Raw genomic sequence first — 13,842 nt, 5'->3', positions numbered from 1 at the left:
ACTTCAGTTCTTTTCATTCTTATCTCGGGCCCTGTGCTTGAAGGTTCTAGGCAAGGGGAGGGCACATCTCAGTGTTTACCGCCTGGGGTTTACCCCTCAGGAGAGCCAGGGCTGGCACCGCTCTCTGACCTTTGTCTCACTGCTTGGAACAAGAGCTCCAAGGCCTAAGGTCAATTCTGTGGGCAGGAGAGTGGGCTGGGGGCTTCAGGAAGAGAAGAGGGCTGCCTTAGCGGGCTGAGACAGGAAGGGGGTGGCCTGGGCTGCTGGCCCCAGCCTCCCTTCCCCCTGCTTCTGGGTCCTATACACGCTTCTCAACCCCCAGGCCGGACCGGGCATTCTTTCTCTTGGCAGGCTTCTTGGGGACCCAGTGGTCCCCTGGGATGGACTCCTGCCTGACCCCGAACTGCAGGGTCCCCTAGCAGCCCATCTCCCGGGCCCCCAGTGCAGCTCCTCGGCCTCCACCTACCACGACAACGGTTGTGCCTGTAGGTTTCCAGGCAACAGAGGGGCATTTGGGCTCTTCCTATTCTCCTGCCACCCCCCTGCCTGGCAGAGCCACCTTACTTTCAGGGACCCGGAAGGGAAGGTAAAGGGGCTTCTGCTCAGTGAGGATGGAGGCGTCCTAAACTCAAGAGACGAGGAGAGGAAACAAAGCCATGCTCCTGACACCCCAAAGGGTGATGGTGGAGTAACTCAAGCTGGGCCCTAGCCCTGTCATGGCCCAAAAGGTACCTCGTTGTCTGCACCCTGACCTGGAGGCGGGGCCAAACTAAGCCCCTCCCCTTCCCAGAACAGGGCCCCGGGTCCATCACCAGGCCCTCTGTCCCCTGAGACCCGCACTTGGACCGGATGAACTCCCAAATGTGCACCCGTCCTCCAACACACAGGGAAACCTACCCCTGCCTGTGCTGCCATCCTGCACTAAGGGACAAGCGTGGGGTCTGTGGCCCGCCCCGGCGTCAGCCAGCCTCGACTGGCTGCCACATGGTGGCTTCGGGAACGCCGCAAGGGGCCAGCGCTTCCCAAGCAGATCATGGCTGTGGAGAGCTCCTGTGCGCCCTGCACCCTGGTGGTCTTGCGAGTTTCTGCCTCCACGGGAGGGAGGGGGCAGGCGAGCCTGGGAGCTGGGGCAAAACTGCCCCGGAGGATGATGAGGCAGGAAGGCCAGGCTGACAAAGCTCCCGGCCAAGGGGGCTCCAATTTTGGAAAGAAACCAGAGAGAAGCAGCGTGGAGAGAGTGACAGGGCAAAAACCAAGCCCGGGGCCAGAGAAAATAGCCAGGCTTGAGAACTCAGCTGCCTATGGAGCCGGGCAGGTAAGACAGATGGATACAGCAGGTTAATAGAGAGTGGGAGCGGTGGCCAGCAGGCACCTGAGCACAGCCCATGGCTAACCCAGAAGGGGAATGTTTCAAAAGAAGCGGGTAATCTGGATTTGGAGCGGGGGGAATGTCATTGACATATAACATTGTATGAGTTTCAAGTGTACAACATAATGATTCAGTATTTGTGGAATGATTACCACAATAAGTCTAGTTGACATCCGTCACCACACGTAGCTACAATTTTTTTTTCATGATGAGAATGGATTTTTACGTGAAATCACTATTTTTTTTTTTTTTAAAGTTGACAACACATTAAATACTTGGAAAGCACTGGGGGGAAATAACACTCAGGGCCCACAGGACGCAGGAGAAGCGCTCAGGAATGTGGGAGAGTGAGTGCAGGGAAGACAGAGCAGGAGGCAGGGAGGAACCTACGGGCTGGTGGGGGTGAGGGAGAGTGACACAGAGGAGCAGAGAGCAGAGCCTACAGGGAAATAGAGGCAGGTTTCACAGCAGGTGGGCTTTGAGAAAGAAATACTGATGAATAAGTTCATCTGTGTGGACCCATACACTGGGCTGTAGGGCTGTAGGGCGAGGAGGGTCGCGCCAGGGGAGAGACGGTGGGAGATGGGCTTGATAGACACAGGAGGTCCGGGTAACATCTAGTGACAGGTGCCCGGCCACAGAGGTGGGGGAGGTTCGTGAAAGATGGGGCAGGATGGTGGAGAGAAGTGGGGAGGAAGGGAGACAGAGATGGGGACCGTGGCCTGAGAATGGAGCCAGGGCGCCGGAAGGAGTTCAGTGCTTCCCCTCCGCCTCCTGCCCCTCTGCCCACCTCTGCCCAAAGACCTGCCTTTCCCCTTGAGGCCTCTGTGACTGTGCACGAGTCCCTGCGCGCCTGCACTTGGCCATGGCTCTACCTTGGAGGGATGTGTCAGTGGTCCTCTGGCACCCGATGGTTTAATCCTGCTGTCCTCGAGACCCCTGGGAGCCCTCGGACTCTGGTAGGCAGAGGGCATTCCCCCAACCGCCTCTGGGTGGAATTAAGGGTGATGGCCGGCTCCAGTCAGCACACACCTGTGCCCCTCACACTGGGCTCTGGGCTTGACTGTGTGCGCGCAGCTCTGTGACATCCCCAGAGCTCCGAGGCCACCTCTGTGCCTCTCACTTTGTGTCTCTTGGCGCACGTGAGTTCATGAGGCGACCGCGTTTGAGGGCCTCTCTGGCCAGCATGGTTCTCCACAGGGTGCTGCCTCTGTCTCTCCCTCCGGGTCTCTGTGCGTGAAGGGCTGTGCGTGTCTCTATACGTGCACTTGACTCCGGGTCTTTCTCCTGGCCTCTGGCTGACTCTGGGTACCGCAGCCCTGTTTGTAACTGGGTCTCTGGCTGCCAGTGAATAACTGTGTGTGTGTGCGTGCGTATGTGTGTGCTCTCGCACACCTCTGCCCACTCATGGCTCTGTGTCTTTCTCACACTCTCCCACCTCTGCCCATGGCTGGTTCAGGTCCCTCGCAGTTCACTGTGCCTCTAATCCCCCCTGCACCTCTGGTGGTGGAATGTTCTCTGGCTCCTTCGTGCCAGCTCTGTGGGTCTGCACACACCCTCCCTGAGTCTGTGGCTCCCTGTGTCTCTGCCTAGGCCTCTTGCTCCTCTGTGCGTGTGGATGGTTGTGGGTTCCCCTGTCTGACTCTTGCTTTCTTTCAGAAATTAGGTGAGTAACTCTGTGTACGTCTGGCTCGGTGGTGAGGCACCCTAATTGTGTGTGTGTGTGTGTGTGTGTGTGTGTGTGTGTGTGTGTTTGGGAGTCTTCTCTCACTCTGGCTGTGCCTCTATCTCTCTGGCTCCCACGCTTCTCTGCCTTGTCGGAGGGTCTCTCTCAGCGCCTCTCTGCTGCCTCATTCCCTGCCCCTCCTTTCTGAGTGCGCCCGCTGTGTGGACAGCCAGGTGGCCAGGATTAGAGGGGACCCAGCGAAGAGCAGGAGGAAGGCGAAGAGCAGGAGGAAGGCGGGAAGCGGAGGCTGCAAGATGCAGGTTGGAAGGAGCCAGGAGACAGAAGATGCTCCAGGAAGAGGGAGGGGCCGATGCTGGCCAAGGTCCTGGGGAGTGGGGAGTTTTTAGGGGGGAGAGGATGCTGCCGGCTGCCTGGACCAGGAGGGAAGCGACTCCGGCTACTCCCAGCTGCCGCTGGAGCCCGAGTTCCTGTCTGGCGGCTGCGCGGCCGGGACTAGGGATGTGAGGCGCATAGCAATGGGGCGCTGCGGAGGCTCGACTGCAGCTCCCAGCTGGGGAGGGGGGTGGGGAGGGGGCTGTGGGGCAGCCCTGAGGCTCCCTTGCCCCTCCCCCTTCCCAGCTGGGCTCTCCCCAGGGGATTTCCCCACCCTGAGAAAGTGTCGACGGGAGAACCGGGCTTGAGGCTGCGGGGAGCAGGGCAGGGAGGAGGAGAGGGTGCTCGTGAAGAGCAGCAGAGGTGGGGGCGGGGAGAGAAGGGTCAAGATGGGAGTGGCCGAGAGGAAGGGATGGGGTGGGTGGGCAAGGGGGCATCGGGGGGCCTGGTGACTCAGACCCTGGAGAGAGACCAGTTGGGCCCCTGGCAGGACAGAAGGGAGGAGCCCGTGGAAGTGGGGGCTTGCAAACTTGGGTGGAACCCTGGACAGAGCCTGGGCCTCGGGCTCCGGGACTGATGAGAAGTTGAAAGTAGGCGATCGGCAGGAAAGAGAGATTTCAGAGAAGAGGGCTCCAGGACTGGGGGGTCGGGGGCTGGGGATCCCACGAGGTGAGGAAACAGGGATGGGGGGGGCTCTGAGTGAGGAAAGGTCATAAAAGGCGGTCCCAGACACAGATGGGTGTGAGCGAGAGAGAGGCTGGTGGTAGTGCTAGGGAGAAGCCCCCTGCCTCCCCATACAAGGATCGGAAGCAGAGAGGGGAGAAGACAAGGGTTCCGGAGAGGAACAGGGTAGGGAGTGGGGCTAGAGGAGAGAGGGGCTAAAGTCGGGGTCTCCTGGAGAGAAGGTCAAGGGAGGGGATATTGGGGGGGGAGAGTCAGAGATGGGGGTGAGAAGACCCTGAAAGGAAGGCAAGGTGCAGTTAGGTCTGAGAAGAGCAGGTGTGAGAGTGGAAAGCCAGCAAATGGGGGGAGGGGTGGTCCCCAAGAGGAGAGGGCTAAGGACGGTGGGAGGGAGGTAGTGGTTCCGTGGAGACACATGCCCAAGGATAGAAGGCCCGGAAGCAGAATGGGGTCAAGGAAGGGGGTTTTGGGAAAAGGGAGGGGCAGGGGTTTCACTGCCCACCAGGAGGGGTTGGGGGACCCCAGAGAGAGAAGCGCTGAAGATTGGGGAGGGGGTTGTCTCGCTCCCCAGTCACCCCCTCCGTCTTTCCCATTCTCACTTCCCAAACTCCCCGGTTCTCCCTGGTTGCCAAGGCAACCGCTCCTGCCAGGCGCGGTCACCAAGGAAACCCCGTGCCCGCCTCTCCCCCTTCCCCATCACTGGCGTGCCCCCCCCACCCCAAGCAGCAGCGGTGTGGAGGGTGGGAGGGGCAATGGTGGGGGAAGAACTCAGGCTCCCACCCCAGAAAGGGGGGCCCCAGGTCTACACCCGGTGAGCCCCCCCCACAAGCCTACATCTTCAACCCCGCAGCTGGATACGCGTAGCGACTGCCGGACGTACACCACCCCCCGCCCGTCCCCAAGGCAGCGGCGACCCCCCAACACAGAACTCGCTCGGCCCGGAGAACCCCCACCCGACTGCTTCCCCCACCCGCTTCGGCTCTCCATCAGGCCCCGCCCACTGTCCTCTGCCGCCGACCCCCCCCCCCATCCCGGAGGAGGCCTTAGACCACGGTCCCCTAATTAAGAGAATGCCCCCCATCCACCCTCCGCGGTTCGGCCTCCCGCCCCCACCCGGCGCCCCTCGGCAGCTACTCACAGCGAGGAAAGGGGCTCCTTCTCCGGGGCAGCATGCCCGGCCCGCGGGGGGAGGACCCCCCCAATGAGGCACAGGGATTTGGGGTGCGAGGCCCGCTGCGGGGAGGCGCGGGGGGCGGGGCTGCGGCCGGGCCTGGGTCTCTCGAGTTCTCCCCCCTCCCCGGCTCCTGGATGGGGAGGGGGCTTCCGCAGCGGTAGCGGTGGGGTTCGGGGGGCCGCTCTGCCTCCTCGCTCGCCCGCCCGCCTGCCGCCCGGCCCGGCGCCCTCGCCCGCCGGCCCGCCGCCCGCCTTCCTTCTTGCCTTCCTTTCTTTCCTTCTTTCTTTCCTTGCTTCCTTCCTTCCAGCCTTCCTTCCTTCCTTCCTCCCTCCTCGGGCCGCCGGCGCCGCTCTCCCCCCACCCCACCCCCCCAGGCCCCGGCCCCGGCCCCGGCCCCCGCCTCGGACGGTGCGGCAGCGACCGCGAGCAGCCGAGAGCGGCGGAGACGGGAGCGGAATACTGATGATGGAGGGGGAGCGGGAGGGAGGGGAGGGAGGGCGCCGGGAGTGGGGGGGGGGGGAGAGGCTGCCCGGGAAGGAAAGGAGAGGGGAGAGGAGAGAGGGGAGGGAGGGCAGAGAGGAGGAGAGGGAGAGGAAGAGGGGGTAGAGACGGGAGAGAGAAAAAAAAGCAGAGGATGGGTCAGGGAGAGAAAAGGGGAGGGACGAGAGGGTGGAGGGGGGGGAAGGGTGGAGGGGTGGAAGAAACACAGGAGGGAGGAAAAGGGAAGGAAGGAAGAAGAGGGAAGAAGAGAGGAAGGAAATCGGGAGAGGAAGGAAAAGAGGGGAGGTGAGAGAGAGAAAGGTGGGGAGGAGCGGAGGGGAGAGATGGAAAAAGGGGAGAGAGAGAGGCAGTGTCCTGGACTGAGGGGAAGCAAGAGGGGGAGAAAGTCCTGGTACACCTTTGGTAAATATTTGCAGAATGAATGCGGGAGGGAAGGGTGAGGGAGATAGAAGGGAAGAGGGGGTAGGCAGAGGGGGAGGAAAGAGGCCCCAAAGGAGGGAAGTAGCCAGGGAGCCGGGACAGGAAAAGGCCCAGGAGCAGGGAAGTGGGGGAAGGCAGGCAGGTCCCCTTTGGGGACAATGTGGGGAGGGGGAGTGGGGGCTAGGCGCTACCTCTAAGGGCTAAGAGCCCAGGGGGAAGCCGGCAGGACAGGAAAGAGGGCCAGGAGGAGCAGAGTGGGGAGCTGAGAGGACAGAGGCTGGAGGAAGGCAGGGAGCCTGAGGAGGGGGTGGGGCAGAGGAAGAGCAGGGAGGTGGGGTCCTTGAATCCCACCGCGTCCCTGCTTCATCCTCCCCACCCCCACCCCGTCACTGAGAGAAAAGGATCCTCACGTCCATTTTCATCATGAGGACACTGGGCTCTCAGAAGATCAAGGGCAGGATCCAAATGCAGAGTCCTGGGTTCTGGAAAGGGTATTTTGAAGGAGCTGGAGAAGAGGTCGGGCCCAGGCATGGAGCCCCTGGCCCAGACCTGTCAGGTGCAGGCGCCTGGAAGGGGGCAGAGAACAGAGCCCCACAGCCTCCCCACCCTCGTCCTCTCACCTCCCCCAGGTGTTGGCAGCAGGTTCGGGGACACATTTAGAGTTGTGAAGGGGCGTTGCACCTCCGCTTCAGGGAGGGGGCGGGGGGGGGGGGGAGGAATGCAGAGGCCCAGAGGTCACCTTGCCTTCTCCCTGCCCCACCAACTTCCCTGTCCACTCAAAATGGGGAGTAAAGAAACCCAGCAGGGGGCTGAAAGGAGGCAGCCCCTATCCAGGACACAGAATTTCCTTCCATGTTCTGAAATTAGGGCAGAAATCTCACCTCTTCCTTGTCCCCCCGACCCCACCCCCAAGAAGTCAGGCTACTACGAACTTGGGACTTGGAGGAGAGAGAAAAGAGAACAGTTCTTTTCCTCATTGCTGATGTCCTAGAGAGACCAGACTCTCTCTTTGTCCTTCTTCTCAGAGCCCCTAGAGGAGGAAGGGTGGCCCCTCTACTCCACAGGCAGAAATGGGGCACAGCGGAGGAGGCTGGTCTGGGGAAGGAGGGGGCTGGGAGGCGGGATAGGAAAGTGGCCCAGACAGACATCTGTAATGAGCCAGAGCAGGAGACAGACCTGGAGTTCACAGGTGACAAGTGAGGTCACATTTGGGTGCAGTAGAGGCATCTGTGGGTGGGGAATGGGCAACCCACAGACCTGAGAGCTACAGAGAGGGGAAGCCAAGAGAGGAGAGACAGGCTAGGGCCACAGGGCAACAGGTGGGGTGTGGAGCTCTGGGTCCCCACCTGAGTGCTGCTCAAACCTGGCTCAGGTGAAGGGCGGAGTGAATGTGTGTGCACCCCAGAGTGCAGCATAGCGTAGGCCCAAGGTCAAGGGCAAAACTGTAATTAATAATGGCAGCCAGCGTGTTCCAGGCGTACTATTACTGTGGTCAGATGCGGTGCTGAGCACTTCATGAACATCTTGTTGGCTCCTTACAACTACCCTGAACTTGACTCCTAGGGATGTGGGCAGGCCCAGGGGGAGCAGGGTCTTGGAGGTCCCTGCCATGCCAGCATTAACCCTTTAGTTACTAGAGGGTCCCTGGGAGAGGCCAGTGCAGGGAAGAATTTCAGTATCTTCCAACCCGTGCACCTACTGGTCCATACTCTGGAGCTCTGCCCGGAGGGTATAATCACCCTTGTGTGGCCGAAGGAGAAATGTGTTGCCATTAAGTTCACTGGGGACCTGCTGGGGACCTGGTGCTGGTCAGGGCCCTGAGAATCAGCTGGAGAACGGGCTGGAGCCGGTCCCTGCTCTCCTGGAGCGTACCTTCCAGAAGATAGGTAACCCAAGGACCTATTTCAGATAGGATACGTTAAAAGGGGATCCTAGGCAGGAGATGGGCTGGTCGGGCATCATTGGGAGGACAGACTTGAGATAGTCAGGGGAGGCCTCCCGGAGGACGTGGCCTTGGAGCCGAGACCCCCATGATGAGAAAGAGGCAGCCGCGAGGGTGCACAGAGAAGGGTGCCCAGGAAGAAGAAATACGGGGAGCAGAGGCCCTGCGAGGACAGCAAGCTTGGGCCGTGTGAGAGAGGAAACTAGCGTGGCAGAAGATGCGAGAGACAGGGAAAGTGGAAGAGGATGAGAGTGCCAAGTTTGGCTCAAACGCGACACCAAACCTCCACAGTATTCCTCTGCCCCCCAAACTTTGCCCTAAAGCTTAGCTCAGGTGGCAGTCGTGAGTGACCTACATCCTGACCCCCAGTGTTCTTCCACATTTGCAACACTCACTGGGGCCTATGATGTACCAGAAACCATATTACCTCAGAAGGGGTGGCAGTGACCCAGGGGCCCCTGTCACAATGGAGACTGAAAGGTATGTTTACGATTTCAAAAAGCCAAATGTAAATTGCATATTTCCTTTGGGATGGCATTTCAGAGGCTAACCCAAACATCAAATTTCTCTGCTTCAGGCTGTTAAGAAAAAAAACCTTTTTTTTTTTTTTTTTTTAAAAAGAAAAAAGTGTTTAATCCACTCAAGTGTGTTAACCGCTTTTCTTACCTGGATCAGAAGCTCTGATGGGTAGTTAGGTATACTCTGATAAATAAAATATGGGCAAAGGAAATTGCCCCTTAATTTACTTTGGTTTGCTCAGAAAACTCTTTCCGGGGGCACCTGGGTGGCTCAGTAGGTTAAGTGTCCAACGTTGGCGCAGGTTATGATCTCACAGCTCGTGAGTTCGAGCCATGTAACAGGCTCTGTGCTGACAGCTCAGAGCCTGGAGCCTGCTTGATTCTGTGTCTCCCTCTCTCTCTGCTCCTCTCCCCACCCTCAAAAATAAATAGACATTAAAAAAAAAGTCTTTCCAAGTGGGATCCATGGGGGACAGGGGTATCACCCCCACTCCGCCCCCACTGTTCATGTATTTTATCCAATATCCTACACTTAGCAACTGCTGTGGGCCTTCACCTCTGCCGGTGAATCATTAGGATCATCACCAACGGTGGAGAGTTCTAGGAAGGGGGAAACATCATAGTGGGTGCTAAGCTAGGCCCGAGAGCTTACCCCCAATTCTGCCCTTTACGACATCTCCAGTGCAAACCCTAACCTGAATTCTTAGGAGAGATGGTGACCGCTGGAAAGTGAACACGGGGTCGGATGCTCAGCTTTCACAGCAGAGTAACCTCTTGCTGTCTGCTCGTCGGGTTTCCAAAACATCTGTGGCTCGTCCTGCGTCAGGGTGGCTGACCAGATTTCCCAAAAGTGGCTGCAACAATATCCCCCACCCCATGTGCTCTGACCCTCCTCTGCGTCCCATCCCTCAGCCTGGCACAGCTTTTCTCACTTTTTATGACCAACGGAGCGTGGCAGCAGCAAAGCCACGTGACTTCCAAGGCTAGGTCATAAATGAGATGAAGCTTCTGCTTTATGCTGGAATAGTCACTCTTGAGCCTCTGGTGGCTATATACGCGCATGCTCTGCCCTGAGGCTGCCATGCCGGAGGAAGAGCAAACGAAGCCATGTGGAGAGACCGCGGAGAGAGGCCTGACGCTATCTGAAGAGGGAAAGGTGCCCGGCTAGTGCACAGCTGCTTTAGTTCTCCTGTCATAGCACTCCCCACGATCTCACCGTGTCTACTTTAAAGACCCAGAGCCAGAACTGCCCAGAGGAGTCCTTTCCAAGTTCTTGACGCACAGAAACCTTAAGACATAACAAAATGACTTTGTTGTTTCAAGTCACTAATAACTGAGGGTGATCTGTTACACAGCAATAGATAAGTGCAACAGTCAGCAACACGGACCCCACACACTATTGTTCTTTACCTGACCATCTCAAACCATCTGCTTCCACCGAAAGCTTGCCTGAAATAAGCACGTGGACCACGCTGGGCTTAGTTTCTAGATATTCTCCACCCCCCACCCCAAAAGAGCCAGACTTCTTGGCAAAGCAACTGCTTCCGGGTTTGGGGTGGGGCAAGTACAAAATAAACCTGGGACGTCTTTTGTACCAGAAAGACAAGGAAGTGCTCAGAGACGGATGGGATCATATTACAAGGACACAGGAGCCAGCTTGAAGGGGTTCTCCTGGCAAAAACTGGGACAATTTGAGCATCAAAAGGAATGGCTGTGACAGTAACACGTTTTGTGTGTATGTCATACACACCCATAAATGTACCTATATACCTATCGCATCTAGATATGACAAATATGATGACATATGATAGAATGAGATCACTAGTTTGAAGCCCCAGATTCACTCCTGCAAAGGATCATCAGGATATTCACATGTTACCTGCAGGTTACTCATACCTTTCTAATGGAGAGAAACCGTGGTCAGCACCTTAACAAGGTGAAAGCATCATTAATCTTGAGACAAGCTGGCATTATGTGCCTCCTGAAGTAAAGCAGAATGAAGAGCCCAGCATCACTTATGGAGTTTCTTCGCCAAGAATATTTAAATTGAATCTACTAAAGCCTCAAGACCCCTGGTTCCCAAACTGTATGCTGAGGCACCCTGAGGGAACTGCAGCAAATTCACAGTGGGCCACAATGTGCTGGTGAATGGTTAACAACTAGTTCTCTGGAAAAGAGTGGTCACTGAACACTGTGACATCAACATTCAGGTACGAAGAGATGCACCGTGCCTTCTTCTTTCTTGGAAAGCCAGTATTGGCGGCCTCCTGGTTATACGATATTTAAAGTTTTCAGGGAAACAGTGATACTTGATATCTATTAGACACCACCTGAACCACTAACTCAGAGGCAGTTTGCTGTTTCAGCAGTAGATTTGCGCTGCGTTTTGGGAGACGATAGGTCGTTGGGAGACCAGGTTTTTAGTAGTTCTGTAATTAAAGGCAAGCACTGACCGGAAAATCTCTGAGGAACAGGATATGGAGGTGGTGGTGTCCAGTGTGATTCTGAAGTTGGAGATGTTGTATATTGCCATTCCGTTACTCAGTAATCCGTGTTAAGAATGAAATAAAATATTTTTCTTTTAATTTATGTGCAATACTTTTTCAACTGGTGCTAAGTGGTTAGAACACAAATATTTAAGTTGTACATGTATAACCACTTAAACTGGTATTTTATTTTATTTTATTTTAATTTTTTTATTTTATTTTTTTAAATGTTTATTTTTGAGAGAGAGAGACAGAGTGCGAGTGGGGGAGGGGCAGAGAGTGAGGGAGACAGAGGATCCGAAGCAGGCTGCAGGCTCCGAGCTGTCAGCACAGAGCCTGATGTGGGGCTCGAACCCACGAACCGCGAGATCATGACCTGAGCTCAAGTCAGACGCTTAACTGACTCAGCCACCCAGGTGCCCCTTATTTTATTTTTAAATTTTATTTAATTTTTAAAGTAATCTCTACACCCCAGGTGGGGCTCAAACTCACAACCCTGAGATCCAGACTCCCATGCTCCACTGACTGAGCCAGCTAGGCACTCTAATAAATGGGTATTTTAGTTAGGTGTTTCTTTGAGGCCTCAGTGCGCTGTGAAAAAATTGCTGAGCCACTAAAGGCACTGTGGAGTGAGAATGGGAACCTCAGCTCCAGACCTAATTTCCATCTTATAGAAAATAGGATAGAGGAACAAGTTAAAAGGCACCATGAAGAAACAATCACACAAATCCAGACTGTGGAGCATTTACAAGATAAGTAACCTGGTCTCTTCAAAAAGTCCGTATCATGGGGCACCTGGCTAGCTCTTCGTAGGGCATGTGACTATTGATCTCTGGGTCATGAATTTGAGCCCCACACTGGGCATAGAGACTACTTTTTTAAAAAGTCACTATTATGGAGGAGATAAACAAGGGTGGAGTAGCTGCTCCAGATTAAAAGAGATTAAAGAGATGTAACAACCAAATGCAATGCATGAAACCTGCTTGGATCCTGAGCTGAAACATTTTTTTATAAGCCCTAAAAGACCATCTCTGGGGCAGCTGGGAAAATGTGAATTTGGTCTTGATCTTAGAAACATTAGGGAATCAATGTTAATTTTATTATGTGTGATATTATGATATTATGATTATGTAGGAGTATAGTCTTATTCTTCGGAGGTTCATGCTGAAGTATTTATGTCTGCAACTCACTTTCAAGTAATTCAGCATTTGAAACGTGAATAATTGTTGAGTCTAAGTGGTGGGTAGATAGATGCTCATTAATTTTTTTTTTCAAATTTTCTGTAAATTTGGTGGGGATTCAGCTGAGAGAAGGAACATGTAGGGCAGGTTGCCACTTGCAGTTAACCCCTCCCCCTCCTGCATAAACAATGTCTCCTTCTTTGCACCAGATCTTTGCCCTTAAGATCTTGCTAGTATCTCTCATCATAAGACACAAGAATTCCCCAAATTTCCTTTGCTGCCACATTTCCCTGCAATGCACCCTGTTCTTTGTCCTTCTCAGCAAAACTTCTAAAATAGTTGGGAAGACTCACCATCTCCACTTCGTCATGTCCTAATCTCTCTTCAAACGCCAGCTGGGACGCTGCCCCCACTCCGCCCAACTGCCCTCGTCCAGGTCAACCATGGCCTCCGCGTTGCAAATCCTGGGGCCACTTCTCCATCCCTACCCTAGTCATCCACTTAGCCGCACTTGATAAGGTACCTTCTTGAACCGGTTTCCTCTCTTGGCTTCAGTGACTCCAAACCCTCTTGATTTCCTTCTCCCTTACCAGACTCCTTTGTCTGCTTCTCCACCTTTGCTTGGCTTCTCAATGTGAGAGGACAGCCGCAGGGACCAGGCCCTCCCTGGTGCTCTGCTCTCTCTCCCTAGGTGACCTCACCCAGTTTTAACCCCCCCCACACTGGTGACTGTGGGTCTCCAGCCCTAACCTCTGCACCGAGCTCTCCCTGCATGCACACTAAGGGCTAGTGACACCTCTATTTCTCAAATGCAACATGTCCAAAACAGAGCTCTAGACTTCCGGCCACCCCCATCCCCCCCCCCCCACACACAGCCTGTTTTGCTTCTAGTCTTTCATATCTCAGCAAATTGTACACCCAGAATTTATTTGTCGAAAGAATGTAGAAGTTGTTCTCAATGGTGCTCTTTTTCTCATCCTCATCCAACTCATCATCCAGTCCTGTGTCTCTACCTCTAAAATACATTGCAGACAGTCCCTTCTTTCCATCCCTTCTGCCACCACAGAAGCAACAGCCACCATCCTCTCTCCCGCGGCCAGCCAAAGGCCACCTCACAGGCCTTACTGCCACGCCTGCCTCCCTACAACCCATTCTTCACACAGCAGCCAGAGTGATCCTATTAACATGTAAATTAGATCATATTATCCGTCTACTTAAGACATTCTGAGGACTTCCCACCCTGCTTCAAATTAACTCTGCACTCCTGAATGTGGCCTCTAGGGCTCGGCACAGCTGGGCCCTGAAAGCACTCCATTTCATCTCCTACCACCCTCCCCTTCACTCCCTACACTCCAGCGTCTTCCAAGACAGTGAGTTCATTCCTACCTCAGGGCCTTAGCACCAGCTACCCTCTGCCTGCAACACTCTTCTCCCAGATCTTCACACGGCTGGCTCCTTCAGATTTTCAGATCCCAGTTCAAATACCACCTCCTCAAAGAGACCTTCCTTGT

Source organism: Panthera uncia, assembly GCF_023721935.1.
Source record: "Panthera uncia isolate 11264 chromosome E2 unlocalized genomic scaffold, Puncia_PCG_1.0 HiC_scaffold_19, whole genome shotgun sequence".
NCBI classification, from domain to species: domain Eukaryota; kingdom Metazoa; phylum Chordata; class Mammalia; order Carnivora; family Felidae; genus Panthera; species Panthera uncia.
The sequence above is the reverse complement of the archived record's forward strand: the minus strand, read 5'-3'. Positions refer to the sequence as shown.